This window comes from Erpetoichthys calabaricus, chromosome 7, assembly GCF_900747795.2.
Source record: "Erpetoichthys calabaricus chromosome 7, fErpCal1.3, whole genome shotgun sequence".
NCBI classification, from domain to species: domain Eukaryota; kingdom Metazoa; phylum Chordata; class Cladistia; order Polypteriformes; family Polypteridae; genus Erpetoichthys; species Erpetoichthys calabaricus.
The window spans coordinates 51,582,381-51,599,593 of NC_041400.2; the positions used below are offsets into that span (position 1 = coordinate 51,582,381).

A 17,213-nucleotide genomic window follows, 5' to 3' on the forward strand; every position below is an offset into this window, starting at 1 on the left:
TGAATGGATATGCGGTATTTGGTTTAGACGCTTTTAACCAAGCAGATGTTTACTTATCTTACACTAAAACTACCCACTAAAGCCATAAATTAAAATACTAGACAAGATTCTCTCCTTGCCAGAATAAACTTCTTAAACAGTTGTGTCGCACGTGTTTGTCTCCTTGCTTTTCACATTTTTCGGAGTTTGCTAATCAAAGCCTCAGAGGACCGACGCAGACACATATCTGTATTATTCTTACAAAGAAAAAAAGTTCTTCTAAGTTATCGTTGAAGTTTGGAGAATGACGGGGCGTTTATGCTGAATTGCTGCTGAGGTGATGTCGCCCAAAACGCCTTTTCCGGCCGCCCGCGTACACACCCCGCGTGAAGTTTCCCCCAATTGTGATCTGGGCTCTCTCTACAGCTCAATTTAACGGAGAAGCATCGCGTTCTATCTTCTAGACGCTGTCAAGCAATCATAACGTAATATTTCAGTTATTCCTCAGTTGTATTCATATTCGCAGGTGAACGTCCTCCTCCTTCCATAAAGGTTAGACATTAACTTTTTGCCAAAAAGTAGATAATCGTTCAAGTTAAAATGTCACTTTTCCTTGCCTATGCTATTTGGGAGGGTTTCAATAGTTCAGTGACAGCTCTCTATTTGCATAATCATATGCTCTACTTTGAGGAGAAAACTAACCTCTAAATTTTATGGGTCACTAAGCTGCAACAATCAATGTTTTATTACGTATGCTAAGCAAAACCTACCAAACTATATGTAGTGTCTTAGATGAGTTCTCGCTCGCGAGGAATTAAAGACGTTCATTCATCAAAGGATTTGGATTTAGAGAGAATTCGGTTTTATTTTTGGGGTGTGGTGGAATGAGCACCAATCACCCTGAAAGACTGCCGACAGTGAGCCGCAAGTTTACATGCGTGAGCATTTCCAAGAACGATAGATAGATAGATAGATAGATAGATAGATAGATAGATAGATAGATAAGTCGCGGAGTGCAAGCAGGTGTGCGCAGCGCCCAACTCACTTCTACCTAACGCACTTTACAAAGGCGGAGTGTCCGAAGCACAAGAGCAGACGGCTTGTTATCTCGGAAAGCATCAGCGTCTGCTGGACGCGCCGCGCTTCTTTAAAAGAAATCAAAGAAACATGGAAGACATCGTGAGACTGACAATGAGGTGCGCCTCATTTTTGAACGGGTCCTCTTTTTTGAATGATAAGCCTGGTGTCTCTTGTACTAATTCGATTTTATTACATGAAACCTGCGCAGACACAGCTTTTTAGAAGTTTTACCTGCTTAAAACATTTTGTCACAAAATAACAGAATGACGCAATATATTTTTTTAGTTTAGTTTTCAAGGTATTTCTAAATTACTAGTATTTTTATTTTGGATTAGTTGCCATACACTTAACATTAATTTTGCATTTTGTCCATTACCACCCGCACAATATATTTGCGCTTTTTTCAGTAAGGAAACAAAATCTTTGCATATGAATTAACAGGCTTAATAAGAAAGAACAAGACAATTAAAACAGATGAAAAATGAAGAGTTTCGGTTTAATGATTTGCATTCCATCATTTAATACCGTGTGTACATTTTACCACCACGGGTGCATTTTAATGTTTGCGAAGCACTTTAACCTTAATCTGCAAATGTAGCGGTCAAACATTTTTTGAACTATGACATGAATAATATCTGTTCACAAACGAATTTCAATAGGTTCTGAGATTAAAACGTTGTACCCTGGACGTTTTGCGATATACCTGTTACTTTTGTGTGTCAAAGATGGTCAGAGGAGCCGAAATCAGAGCATTGCTCGTCGAACCCCCGCTGCCTTTATGCTTTCAGCGGGATGCCTCCACGTTCCTTTACTATAAACGCAACAAAATGGGAGTTCAAATAGCCGGTTACAAATATCGAAATGAAACATAACAGAAACAAACTTCAACCACTATTATTAACCTTTACTGCCCCGGTAAATGCTATCATATTTCGTATGTTTCCAAAAGGCAGAAGTACTTTGAGCCGAGTATAGGATTTTCCAGGATTCTGGTTCAAAATCCGTTCATAAAATTTCAAGATACGTGATTAATCTATCGAGGGGAAATACGGATTAATCCTGACCTGATTTTCAATCAATTTTGCGTTTTAATGATCTCTGAAAGAATATTTTTAGTCTCCGTATTCTTGCATTTTAGATATAAAGTTTGGAATTATTTTGTTTAAATTGCTTGAAAAAAATAGCAAGTCCTCTCCGGAGTACAAGATGCGCCTTCTAACTTTATCTGAAGTGTAACGCGCTCTATAATTTTAAGATTTATTAGTCTAATAAGCCAAACATAAATGTGTTTACGACAGTAAGTTACTTTGCAAATGAACACATACTGAGTCGCTTTGAGTGTCAAACAAGCTTGTGTTAAGCCAGCTCGGCACAAAACAAAAATGTTAGTCACCTTTTTGAAAATTAACCAAATCCAAAAGCAAGGGTTATATTCTATTAACGTTTGATTTGTCCTTGTTTCGTGGTTGTTTTGCTTTTACCTAACGAGATTTATTTTGGACATAAATCATAACAAAAATTCAATAAAAAGATGTTATTTTTATTTGAAATTAAGTAATTTTGTTTTTTTTCTTAGGTTGTATTTACACATATGCTTTCCAGTCTCAGATAGATAGATAGATAGATAGATAGATAGATAGATAGATAGATAGATAGATAGATAGATAGATAGATAGATGTAGGGAAAAAGCATATTTCAAACAGGAATTAAATTACATTTCAAATGTGGAAACATCACTTAGAAAAATATCATTGTAACCACAATGATGATTGTCATGTTCTAATATACTCATCTTTCAGTAAGCTATCAATATCAAATTAACACTTAAATTCACCTTCACCTGTTACCAAAAACTGAAAAGAGAAATGTGTGCTATTTTTCAGGTAACTTTTATTTCAGTAAGGAAGATAATTATTTACTCTTTATAAGATTTCACAGAATAGACCCGTGTGCGTATATTTTCTCTGAAGAGTTTACTATGCTTAAAATGCAATTATCTCTTACTAAATAAAAAAAGCATTTCCTCCCAAGTGTTTCCCTTGCATTGTAGTTATTTTTATGATAGTTTTTAAGAGCACGATAGGAGGCATTTATACTAATACTGATGTTAGCCTTCCATTCTTAGAAGAGGATTAACACGTAATAGCAAAAGACATCAAAAACACAAAATATATATTTAAAAAATACACAAGTGATCACCAATAATATTAATAATGTAATGTTGCTAAAAAATGAAATCTATCTATCTATCTATCTATCTATCTATCTATCTATCTATCTATCTATTCTCTTAACCAATGTTAATTATGGTAACAACTTTTCAAAGCGGATACTTTTATGCCACATTCAAAGATGGATGATTCTTTCTACCGATTCAGACAAGTGGTTGAACAAACGTTCTGACTTCACAGGCTTGCTTGCTTGCTTATTTATTTATTTATTTATTTATTGTGTTTGTCTTACATGTATTATGTCCAATACTGTATTACTCTTTCCTGTCTCCTTTAATGATGCAGTATATGTTCCTAAACTATTTTAAATTGATGTTTCATATTTCCTTGTATTTATTCCCGATTATTATTTACTTAAGATGTTTTAATGTATAAGTTTGCTTTTTATGTTTCTATAAAGTTAAAAAATAAACTATTTTCCATTCACATTTCCTTACAACCTACATGAGACAATTAAATTAGAGGTTAGGTATTTTTTTATATATTTTTTTTCCAAATCAAGATTTGATTGGAAAAAAGTAATAGAATAATAAAAGACACAATCTGTTATTTTTCTTGCTCAGATAAATAAAGACACTCCTTAGACTTCTTATTGTTAGACTTTATCGTGCTTTTCATCAAGAACACAAATGAAAAGCTGAAGTTACTGCAAAGCGAATGAACGTCTTTTATTTAAGAGGCATTTTTTAATAAATGCAATTAAACATATCATTTTTAAAAAGTAATACACACGTTTGTCTGCAATTTAGGTGGTTGAAATTGCCTTTGGATAAGCACATAGAATATTCAGGTATCTCGCTAGGACTGCAAACTATGCGTAATTTAAATTTGCAAATGCAATCAGCTTCTAATATTAAAATATGTGTTGATTTCTAGACAGGAACTTAATATATAACTTTACAGTTATCTCAATTTCCATACACATAAGATTTCTATTTTTCATTCCCATTTATTTTAGTTGACGTTTAAAAACCTTCGTATTCTCATATCAAACAGCTCATTCTTTAAATATTCTATCAGCATCATTTTCATATCTCCAGCAATAAAGAATTTTGCGAATTAACTCTCAGTATAGTATATTTTTAAAAAATATTTTAAAAAAGTATTTTTGTGTTTAAATATTCTGCTGAAACATAACAGACATACAGAAATTGTCAAAAAAAAGGCCTGGTATTCCATCCAATGTTATTTTCTTTTCAGCTTAAAAAAATAATATTTTAGATTTTTGAGCTTTTGGTGTAAATTGTTCCTACTTCTTTATATCTTGCTATTCCAAACTCGCAAAGAAAAAAAAAAAACGTTTTCCACGGCTTAATTTCAAACTAGTATCTCTAAATGAGACCTTTGCCTGGCATTTTTAAATCAAAAAATATATTTTTTCCTGACGTATTATGGAAAATTGTAGCTTTTGAAATTTCTTGACTATTTCTGATGCAAGTTCTTCTATTCTATGTGGAACGAGCACACCTAAAGTAAGCACCATGGACAGCGCAGTTAAGTGACCTTGAACTTTATGTGCTGAAGAAACGCACGAAAATCTGTACAGCTTTAAATTCATTGAAAGTGTAACTTTTTATATTTGTCTTAATTCGCGTCAAGTTAACCTATAAGCTACATCCAATATTACATTTTTATTTCTTTGTAAGTCATGTCCCTTGTTTAGATTTCATTGGATATCATATAGGTTTTTGTTTCAACCGTCATTTGAAGCTTTTCTTAAACTCAGCGTCTTAAATTATATGGTTGATAAGATTAATATTATCTCAAGGTACCGAGAACTGTACACCTTAAATGTCTTTGAAAATTTTGACAAATTACTCTAAAATAATGTTTATTATTGTTTTCAGTTTAAAATAGCCGTGTGCTGTTGCAGAGTTTACTTAAAAGCTTTTGCTTCATAACAAAATGGAACTGAATCAGAGAAATGTATACCCACTAATACATTTAGCCTTTCTCTTTCTTTAATTTGTAACACCTCTTACCATCACCACCAATACCCTATTCTCGTTTCTCTGAATTATGATCAGTGAATAAATAATGTGTCAAAGAATGTACATCCCAGATAAACTTTACCGATGGATTGCCTTTGTTGTGGTAGGAAAAGTAGTTGCTGGTGGGGAGAAGCTGTTTGATGGAGCTCTGCAAATTCCCGACAGCTTGTTAATTAAAGCCCCTGGAGATGAGCCTCTGAAGCCACCGTCCATATTAGAATGTTGCTAACCACTGTGACAGACAGCCGTGCGCTTAACAAGCAGGCGCGTGCGTCCCATCCGCTGTTTACTCCAGCGGACAACTTGGGAGTAAAGTATGCGTAACCCATTAAACGTGTGATGGACACCAAGTGCCACACTTTCTCGGGGGTGTCATTAGCCTTGTATTCCAGGAGTCTGTAATAATGGACAGAAGTGTTATACTGAAAAAGGAGCATACAAACAGCATGTTTCTTTAGTTCACAGATCTATCTATCTATCTATCTATCTATCTATCTATCTATCTATCTATCTATCTATCTATCTATCTATCTATCTATCTATCTATGTCTCTGTTTTAATTTCAATAATTAAACAGTTTCAAATGAATGAGTATTTTGTTCAGCTTCTTGGGGTCCTGAAGTATGTTCTATTCCATTCTTTGTATCCTGTTTTATAAAAAATACAAGGATTATTTAAATTCTTTTATTATAATTTTACATTTCAATCTAATACTGCTCTGTCTTTTATAGTCAAAAAATAGGTATTAACAATGATTAATCAAGTTTGTGTCGATTGTTGAGGAAATGTTCCCATTATTTGAATATGTCCTTGAGTATGAAGTCATTCTGTGGGTTTAGAGATGCATCTAACTTAAATCATAAACTGATAGCTTTCATTTCTTAAAGGTAATGTTTCAATTTTGGATTTTGTGATAGATAGATAGATAGATAGATAGATAGATAGATAGATAGATAGATAGATAGATAGATAGATAGATCAAAGTCGGTTGTCAGCCATCTACACCACAGGTATATAATTTCAAATCAGTATCCCACAAAATTGTTATTACTCCCGGTGCCCTCTATGCATTATTCCACCATCATTAAACATCTATGTGCTTTTGGATGGCAAGAATATTCCATGGACAGGAGATAAGGGAATCTCTGTTGAATTACAAGCAAAGCGCGCAAACAGAAATTGGACCGCCTAAGAACACAATATTTTTATATGTGACTTAGTTGTTTGTGTGTTTACAAGAATTCTTTCAGTGATTTATTTAGGTTAACCTAGTACGCCATTATTTCCCATAAAATAAACGTATGTTGCTTTCTACTTAAGACTTTTTTAACCTTTACCACTAAACGTTAAAGTATAATAAAATTCAGACGGTGTGTTAATCTGTCATCCAAATTATCTATCGGTGTTTTTCCCTTTCTCTACAACAGCTGAAAAAGTCAATGACCATTTCAACATAAAATGCCACATTTGAAAAAGGTATGAAGTGTCTAAATACAAATTCATAGATTGGGTTATATTGAAATTTTAAATGTGCATTGCATATGAGGCAATCAGATGAACTTTAAACATTTCTTTCCTATTCTTTTTAAGTATTATTTTACACTTAAAAATGAGTTAATTATAATTTGTTTATATGTACAGTGCGATTTTTGGTTATCTATCTATCTATCTATCTATCTATCTATCTATCTATCTATCTATCTATCTGTCTGTCTGTCTGTCTGTCTGTCTGTCTGTCTGTCTGTCTGTCTGCTCGAAGACAGCGAAAGAACAAAGTCAAGACTCGAAAATGTTCTCACATGAGCAATAAAAAGTTAGTCTTCTAAAAAAATGGTACCACATCCTTCATGCTTGTGTTGTTACAGGTGCTATTAGCTGTGTTTTCGGTGCCTGAGTACTTCAAATAAACTCAGTTCATGTAGTCCACTGTACAAAAAGAAACGTATCAATATTTTCTATGCGTGTGTGCGCGCGCACTTTAATAATTGAATTAAAGTGATAAATACTTTACAGACTTGATTTTACCACACAGCTCATCAGTTCAGTAATTATGTATTAGACAACTAGGGACACCTTTTATAAATTGAAAAATAAGTTCGCAAGTGTAAATTTCTTTTGTTGATAAGTGTAACTTGTATGAAACCAAGTGATTCGTAAATGCAAGTTTCTCTTTGTAATTCAAATGAGCTCTACGTTAAATATCGTGTCAACGCAGCATTGAATACATCGAACTCATCCGTACCTGCAGTTACCGTCACTTCACTATGCCATCAAAGTCACCAAAAACAACACTTCTCCTTGTCTCATTTGTCAACTTCATTTGAAATCTGCGTCTTGTAGGTTTTGGAACTTGAGAACCGCCAAAGTTATTTATAAAGAAACCGGGAGAGGATGTATAGTGTAAGAACATCTTTTTCTTTTGCCAACTTTTCAAAAAGAAACAGCTGATTGCTACAAATATATATATATATATATATATATATATATATATATATATATATATATATATATATATATATATATATATATTCTACTAATTCAAAGAAAAAGAATTATACCATTTAAGAATGTTTCAGATATCTAATAAAGTAAAAATGGCATTGTATTATTTGGATTTAGTATTCAGTTAAAGAAAGTTACAAATTTATCAAGATTATATACATTATTTGAAAAATGACAATACATATTATTCTAACTTGTAGTGAGTGATATTTTCGACCCACATTTCTTTACTGAAAATATGCAGTTGATGTGCGAAAATAAAGATCTTTGTTTAATGTATTACCTAATCACCTATTCTTCATTTTAAAATTATCTCGTATTTTAAAATATTCCTTAATATCTGGAATGTTTAGGCTGCATCTTATTTTTAAATCGACGTTATTTATTTTTACGCAAGGTTTGGAACTTACATGGAAATTTTACAAGCTGGATTTAATCATTATAAAGAATAAATACATATATGAAGGATCATAATACTCAAAGGATTGTCAAAGATTGAAATGATACATGGATATTAGGAGTAAAAAAAATAGTTTACTGTACTAATATGTGAATGAACAAAATTAGAAAAATAAAAAGTGCCTCATTTTTGTAACCATTTTCATTGTATTCACAATATTTAATAAAGAAATGCATAAAATTCAAGACATAGATAAGGTGAATATTATTATGACGATTCTAAAGACGATTTGCGAAATGTTACTCTCAAATAATTACAATAATGATTGGAGTATTTTTCCTTGAAGTTTACATGTTTTATTTTTAAATTATACAATATATGAAATTCTCTTTTCATATCCCAGCAAAAATTTTATTAACCTTTTAAAGTGTACATTGAGAAATACAAATCGTACAGGTATTTTAGACTTTAAACGTTATTTTCATTGTTTTGAAAGTAAAGGATATTAATAGAGAATACATTCCAGACGAGGCAGTCGAGTACAGTAAAATGTCTTTTTTATGTTACTTATCACTAAGCGACATGCAACGAAAGTCTTTTTATCGGAGTTAGAAAGATAAACTCTTCATATTCGTCTATGTCATTTATTAGTTCCCTCCTGACTGACACTGTTTCTTTCCTAACTAAAGTGAAAAGCCATTGAAAGTACCGAGAACACAAGACGACTGTTTATTCCGTGTTCCGAAGGTCCCAGTACACAGAGCGCCATCTAGCAAACAAAATTTGAAATAAACATGCGAGCGCACATCGACTTGAAGGGCTGCGACGAAAATGACAGGGTTGCCCCTCTGAGCAGCGAGTGAACAAGACACTGACAGCTTCACACATTTCCAGTTCCTTAAAGACGGTTTTCTGTTTGACGGGATGCGACACACAATTCAATGCACGCTTCAGTCAAGAAGGAGACATGCAAAGGCACTTGAAATGTACGAAGATTTTTTTTGTTTGTTTCCACTCCGTTTATTTGTAGCCATTTTTGACGCGAGATATGAGACTTCCCCACAACACGAAGTCCTGTAAACCGGAATATCAACTTACATATTTTGCAGGTGTTCTGGGCATTGCTTCGAAAATGAAAATTTACGTTTTGCCGTACTTTTCCGGTTCATTTATTCGCTTTGTTTTTGCATTTGTTATTTTTCGTTCTTAAACATAAACTAAAATAGAAATCATGATCGCTAAATGCTGAAAGTGTCACCATTAACATTTCTTTAAAAGATCTTTATATTATATATAGGTACATTTACTAAATGTGTGTATATGTGTACCAACAGTTTGGGCATTTTTTAATATTAAAAATCTGATATGAATGCCACTGACTGAGTCATTACCTCCTTGTGGAAAAAAACATTATGGTACACTCTAGTACTATAGAAGCACGTGGATTTAAAATGTTTATCATGGAAGATAAAATATATATTCATAATTAAGATTTAAAGATCAAAATATAGACAACACAAAGAATTTTCCATTGAATTAGACATATACAGTTCATTATTTTTTAGAATTAGTTAATTTTAGCCTGTTAAAAGCTATAAAGGTAGGTAAATCAATTAAAAACTTGATATTTAACATCAAATTTTGAAATGAATTATTTATTTATTTACTAAAGTGTGCACAAACGCAATAATTGAAATGTATGTTTCTTGTTTATTAGAAAGTAATATTGGTAAGGCTGTAATGAAATCGGATTGTAGCGTTACTTTGTCTTATTCTTCTAAAATATGGCATCGAAAAGCACCTCTGCTGTATTAATTTAACCGAGCTGTATAAGTTTATATTGCCTTTAAATGTAAAAATAAAACATAGTAGCTCAAAGCCCAGTACACAGCATTTATTTAAACACAGCAACATTTCTAAGAATTATTGTTCGTATAGTAAGCCTAAATATTTCTTTCCTTCTTATATCTTTTTTTTTTTGTTGTTGTTGTTTGTTTTAATATTCAGTTGTTTGGTATTTGCTGATTTTTTTATGCTTAACAAGAACTACTTACCTTTCCAATGAATGAAAACTGTCATGGCGATTGTTAAAGTACAGTAAACCGTACTACGAAGGTTATCATTTTAATAGTTTTATTTCATTCATGTTCACACCTTGTGGGACTTTATTTAAATTAAAAGTAATTAAATATATCTGCTCATCCTTAACTCCTGAAACAGAAAGGAAGACGGCACATACTATCACTTTATAACTAATAATGGACTAAATTGAAATAAAATCAACCTCCTTTCGTGTTTCGCATATTATTACTATCCGTTTTAATATTTATGTTTTTATTATTGTGTGTATAAGCATAACTTACAATTCCTTTTATGCGTATCTGAAATGTGGTTTGTGATCCAAAGTGGATGAATATTTCCTGAACGCTTTTAAAATTAAAATAGCAAAATTGATATAAAAATTGCCCTCTCTTTTTCTCCAGACATCCTTTGTTCATTTACTTTTAGCTTTTTGTATAATCGATATATTTGTGTAGCTCTCTGCAAAAGTTGGTATTTCTCTTGGATCTTCGTACCTTCCTTTTATTCAGCTGACTTCTTCTCCCACTAAATTTAAGATTTTAGAACATTATCTGATAATCGGTTGCTCATACGAAGACACCACCTTTTTCCAGCTAAGACAAGTAAAGACGTACCATGATTTGTTTTCATGAGTTTAGCTGAAGTGTTGCGAGGCATTATTCGTTTCTTTTTCATCCATAAAAGAATCAAGAGAAAATAATGCTCTCAAGTAAGAATGGAGAAACAGTGACTGCCCTTTCTGGCCCTGTCCAATTGCTGTCCGGCTGGACCATGCTGAGATCCTTAAAGTCGAAGCACACCCCCACCCCCCTGCCTCGCCAGCCCCCATGCCCAAAAACACCACCTAAAATAATGAAAGTCGTATTGAAATATTTTTATATGAATTAAAGGAAAAGAGTTATACTAAGTGAATATATATTATTGCAAAATGGTATATTTGAAGGTCCTTAAATTATAGGATGGATAACACAGTATTCTTAATTGCCTCCGAATACTTCCCGATTTCAGAAGGAGAAGAGATCTGAAAACCTGGAAAATTCGCCCATTCAGATTAAGAGCGTTTATTTCTGCTTGGCCTTTGAAGGAAAGAGGTCATGTCACTCAGAGAGAAAAGGCCATTCCTTTAACCCCCTACACATACACTCAGAACACAGCCCCCCGCAAGCCCCCCACCCCTCCCCAGCACCCCCCACCCCCGTCCTCCCGCCTCTTACGTTCTCTCTATCCCTCTCCCTCCCTCTCTCTGATACACACACACATTGCGATCCAAGCTGGCTTTAAGGAGACATGCAGTAAAGATTAGAGATCTGGCTCCTATAACAATAAAAAGGAGCACAAAGAAACACTTCTATAATCAGAGCAGCAGCATGTTGGTCACAAACTGAAGGCAGGCAGATATCACTGTCCTCCCCTCAGCGGCATCTTCTTCCGAATGGTGGGAATTCTTTCCTTGAGTTGCAATATAACACACGCAGCTTCTGTGAATTAACACTGAATATGGCTGACCAATGTTCACCAAGAGCTCTGTGCGTTAGAGCATCACCATTTCCCTTCTGTTAGCGCCTCTGTCTTCTGGTATTTCGTTTACAAGTGATGATGGGACCAACTCATTTTGTTAATGCAATATTCAGACGACAGATGTCTGTAGCACGATTCTCCATTATTATGATTTTTTCACTTTGTGAATTTGACTTGACTTTTGAATTGGTTACAAAGTTAATTTTCCATTAAAATATATTCTTTTCTTAACACATGGGAATTTAAATGTGAGGCCCGTCTCTTGACAGTTATACAAAACATTATATATATATATATATATATATATATATATATATATATATATATATATATATATATATATATATATATATATATATATATATATATACACAGTTACCTACATATATACATACAGTTATATACGGAACTTTTCGCCCCCAGCCCGTCCCCGCACGGCCACCAGCATCATGCTCCCTCACACTCTCACACACACACACCTCCCCCATCTACGTTCCCTGTAAGTAAAGGATGAAAAATCTCCCTTAACAAAACATTGCAGTCATCCATTATCAAGAAAAATAGAAGCCACGCTGAGAAATTAGGTAAATAAAAACTAAATTAGAGTAATATTAACCACAACATTATTCACTTCGCTTGCACGCTTGTCGAGCTTGATGTGTATTCTGTTTGTAGCCAATTTATCAACCAATAATATCATTTTATACCTACCTTTTACGTTTTATGAAAAAAGATCGTCTTAAGACGTACAATTCAAACTGTCATATATATATATATATATATATATATATATATATATATATATATATATATATATATATATATACAGTATATCAAAGTAAATTCAACTGCTGCAGTGGTTTATCAGCCTAGTTTTCTTCGAAAGAGGACTCTGAGCTTATAAAAGATTTACTTGGCACACTTAATTTCAGGAAAGCAGATGTTAATTTTTTCACGTATCATTTTATGGCCGAGTACATGCGTAACATTGGAAAGACTCCAGAACGCCTCTATTATTTGCTAAATGGCTGTTAGTTGAGACATATTAATCTCAGCATAACCATGGCATAAATTATATCAATAAAAAAACATCTGTGATTTTACCGTAGGGAAGCTCGTGAAAGCGTTACAATAAAGGCCAAATAAGCATTTCCCCCGTATCAAATGTATCTGTTATTAGGTAATTTAAGAAAAGGTTTTGGACGTTTCAGATATTATTAAAAGAACGCTATCTCATAAGTTCTAGGTCAGTGTTATACGGATTTTATGCAGAAACTAAGCCTAAATACATATATGCACATTTGTGTGTTAACGAAATAGTAAAATTCATGAAATGTACATGTAAATAAAAAGAGTGAAAAGCAGAGATTAAGAATGATACAGTTCTAGTAATTTGGAAGTATGTGTGCCGTTTGAAGTGCCGCAGTTCGCGTTTGACTGAGTTAAACAGGTGTAATGTATAACTTTCTTAGAAAATTAAACGGAGAAAGGTTACCTAACCAAAGTATGAATTTTAATGTATAAACGTAAAACGCAGGAAAGAGATAGTTATAAAAAAGAGAAAACGGGTCACCAATTAGTCGGGTCACAGCTTGAAGTTTAATTGCTACAAAATGCTGCTGAGTAAAATCGCCATGCTCGCTGACAGTGATGTCACAGCCGCAAACCATCTGGAGTGTATGAAAAGTGAAGTTGTAAATATTGCTGAAAGCCAATATATTACCTGCTTCTATATGGCTATTGGTGAGCAAGTTCTCCATATGTTAGGATATGTAAATATGCTAGTTTCAAAGTTTCCTTAAGTCGAATTTCACACCAGACACTTGTAATGACTTGTGCAGTCCATACTCAAGAGAAAAGTAGTTTGCAAAAGGAAAAGTTGAACTCGCAATGAGGTCTCGCAAAGGAAATTTACACTATATCGCAGCTATATTAAACCGTTTGCCGGATGTTTGATTCTTAAATTTGTATGTAACTTATCGTAATTCAAATTACTGCAAGACATATTTTCAAGTTTATCTTTATTAAAGTCTTAATTCAATTAGAGCAAAGACGATAGACTCCCCTACTTACTTCACACATTTAATTTCAAGATAGATAGATAGATAGATAGATAGATAGATAGATAGATAGATAGATAGTATCCATGAGCTTTATTATTTATCCTTTATTAAATGTGAACCGGTGTCTTACAGTTTGTTTATAATTTTCATAAAATTTCAATCCTTTGCTGTATACCTTTTGTTCCGAGACGTTAACCGTTCGTTTTATTAGTTTATTTTGTACCACTCCTTCCGATGTTGAACTATTTCAGTATAAGGCATACTGTACATATATCGCTCACAACGTTAAATGGCACATGTTGATTAATTTGTAGTTAATGACAGCTCAACTCCAATTATACGCACACACTCACGCACATTGAGAATGAAACCTCTATGCATTAAGCTCTCTAGCGCTCTCTCTCTCTCTCTCTCTCTCCTCCTCTCTCTCTCTCTCCTCTCTCTCTCTCTCTCCCTCTCACTCCATCTCTCTCTCTCTCCCCTCTCTCTCTCTCTCTCTCTCTCTCTCTCTCTCTCTCTCTCTCTCTCTCTCTCTCTCATACAGAAAGGGAGGAAAGAGAAAAGGCAATCAAAAAGCATAATTATCTTACTTTTTGTGATCTCCCCTCTGGGCGTTGCCTTCACTTAGTATTTGTTGAATTCTTAACATTGGTGTAATATTGCCGAAACTTTACTCAGAGACTGCTGCAGTCCAAAGCAGCACAAATACTTTCGATTTTATTAATGCATTATGTATTTTAAACTAGTGCCCCATACACAGGTCTATGAGTGCAGTGCAGATTGAGACATATCGGGTTCCCTATAAAGGGATCATTTCATGTGGGAGGTTGGACACCAAGTTTGGACTCGTGACTGGCATTCCTGAAAGACATGCATATTTTAAAACAACAAAGCAAGACAGAAGCAGGGCTTGGAATAAAGGAAAGAAAGAAAGAAAGAAAAAACTTGGAAATAAGTTGCTGAAATGACAGAAAGCTGTCAGCGCTGAACAAGTTACACGTTTATAGTTAAACACGTTTTGGAATAACTTTCACTGCCACCCTGTTTGTAAACTTCACAACACTCTCGTGTGCTCCTGTGAAAGGAAAAAAGAAGTAAACAGCTATTAAAAACTTCTTAGGCTAGTTTACTATAATCATGAACTGAAGTGTAATCATTTTAAAGCCCTTTGGTGCAAAAAAAAAACCTCAAATGGGTATCTTTTCTAGACTTGTGAAAATTAGTTTGCCTCCATCTTGCTTAAAATCACTAACAATCACATTTTGTTTTACTTATGTAGAAATAAAAGTTGGGCGAATATAATAATCCTTTACTTTTTCGAAAAAAAATGTAATTTAAATAAATTAAGTTTGGCGTCTTAATAGTGTATTAATTTTTCGTAATTATCAAAATTTCTCTTGTATCTAATGCACATTTGCCACTGTGCTTTATGGCAGTGCAATATATCCCTTTAAACGGTACTTTTAAAATTTTGCCAATAAAGTTAACTTTTCCGTACTGCAAATACTGAGAATGCACTGCGGTGAACGATACGAAGACAAAAGAAGAGAGAGCACGGCGGTGAGCTGGATATCTCTGTTAGTTGTCAGTGTATGTCCATGGGCAAGGAATGCTAATGAGAAGAAGCAGAGCGCAGGAAGACTACAGACTCGCTCGCTCTCTCTCTCTCTCTCTCTCTCTCTCTCTCTCTCTCAAGCCCCCCTACCCCCCCCCCCCCCCCCCCCCCTCTCTCTCCCTCTCTCTCTCCCTCTCTCTCTCTCTCTCTCTCCTCTCTCTCTCTCTCTCTCTCTCTCTCTCTCGCTCTCTCTCTCTCCCTCTGCGAGTCGAAGGGATCGATAGCTGACCCGTTGGTTTGGCCAATGCTTTATTTATCTGGCCGAGCAATGATATTATCAGCCTTGAACGTTATATACCACAAACGTCTTCCTAAATCAACACAAAGGGATCGCTTACACAGCGACCGGCCTGTTCTGCTCTCCGTCTCTGTCTCGCCTCTCTCTCTCTCTCTCTCTCTCTCTCTCCCTGTCTTACACACACACACAAACACACACTTTTTTCTCTTCAACGTTTCATTTTAAAACAACCAGCCCATCACAAGAATATTTATGTAACGTAGTGCTGTGTTTGATCCATAGCTGTAGGCTTGGTGTACAAGCAGGAAGGCAGAAACGCATATACGCAATTGTAGCGCTATCACTGAGCCTGCTTACAGTAATTCTGCTTTCTTTTTCCTCGACTGCTTGCTCCCCCCTCAATCGCTTTGTATGGTTCAGTTTTCGCTTGTAAACCTGGTACCCTAAATGAATGATTCAGTGATTCACAATCTATTCAACTACTTACTACAAGCACAACCACATTTCTGGGAGAAGATTTCTCTTTTGAAAATGATCTAAATCAGGATTTGCTTGTGCATAACACAGAGTGGCCACTATAGAGTATTTTCTCAAAAGAAGTGCATCGTTAAAAACGCGAGCTTCTTAAATGTTTAAAATGAAACTTACTTAAAAAAAATATTGTAAATGTTTTGAAGAACGTCGTATCCATGTACTAAAAAGACAGAATGCAAGATCGCTCCTGAAAAGGGAAAACCACATGAGCCTTAGTACTATGGAATCTATATGATAATTATCTGTATGGTAAGTTCCAGCATAGAAAGAGTAATATTTTATTAGCACTTTTGGTTGCTTTCCTTAGTCCCAGTTCTGCGTGTTTTGGTCCCCTTACACGCGTGTTTGTTAGTATTGACATGCTGCTCAGATTGACAGTCATCACCACCTTTTCTCTCTCTCGCTCTCTCTTTTTTTTGTACTTTTGAGAGTTTTTAGTGTAAACACTTAAAAAAAATCCCCTGACAAGTAGGGATAATAAATGATATGGGCTTTCAGATAGGTATCTCAGACGTGAAATTGCACCCAGCTGGCTGAGTAAGCAAACAAATAGTTTCATGTAAAGAACTCTCTGCTCGTAGATTGATGCATAGAACACGACAGAGGTAAATGGATCTTTAATTCATTTAAGAAAAAAACAAAACAAAACCTCCCAGTCTTTGGTACTCTGAGTGAAAGGCAGGGTGAAGAGCTACACCTAAGACTGGATACGTCAGTAGATGCCCTTTTATAATAATAATAATAATAATAATAATGATGGTGATGATGATGATAATGATGATTATTATGTTAAACCCTACATTCAACACCGCTTAAAAACCACACAATGTAAAGGAAAGTTACAGTTCCCATTAAATTCCGACGAAAGTAGCTGAAGGATAGCTATACAAAAATATTATGCCAAAAATTAGAAGTTTGAAATAATGCACGTGTAGTTTTGCTTAACTCTACGCATTAAATTCATCCATAAGTTTAGAAA

At 34.2% G+C, this 17,213-nt stretch overlaps 1 long non-coding RNA gene across 1 annotated transcript in view; it reads right to left on the minus strand.

Annotated features, from left to right (window-relative positions):
- Nucleotides 1-14,880, minus strand: part of LOC127528864 (uncharacterized) — a 109,263-nt gene extending 94,383 nt beyond the window's left edge. The window contains exon 1 of the long non-coding RNA XR_007935470.1: nucleotides 14,438-14,880. This is a non-coding gene — a long non-coding RNA (uncharacterized LOC127528864). The remainder of the gene's footprint in view (nucleotides 1-14,437) is intronic.
- Between the last annotated feature and the right edge of the window lie 2,333 nt (nucleotides 14,881-17,213).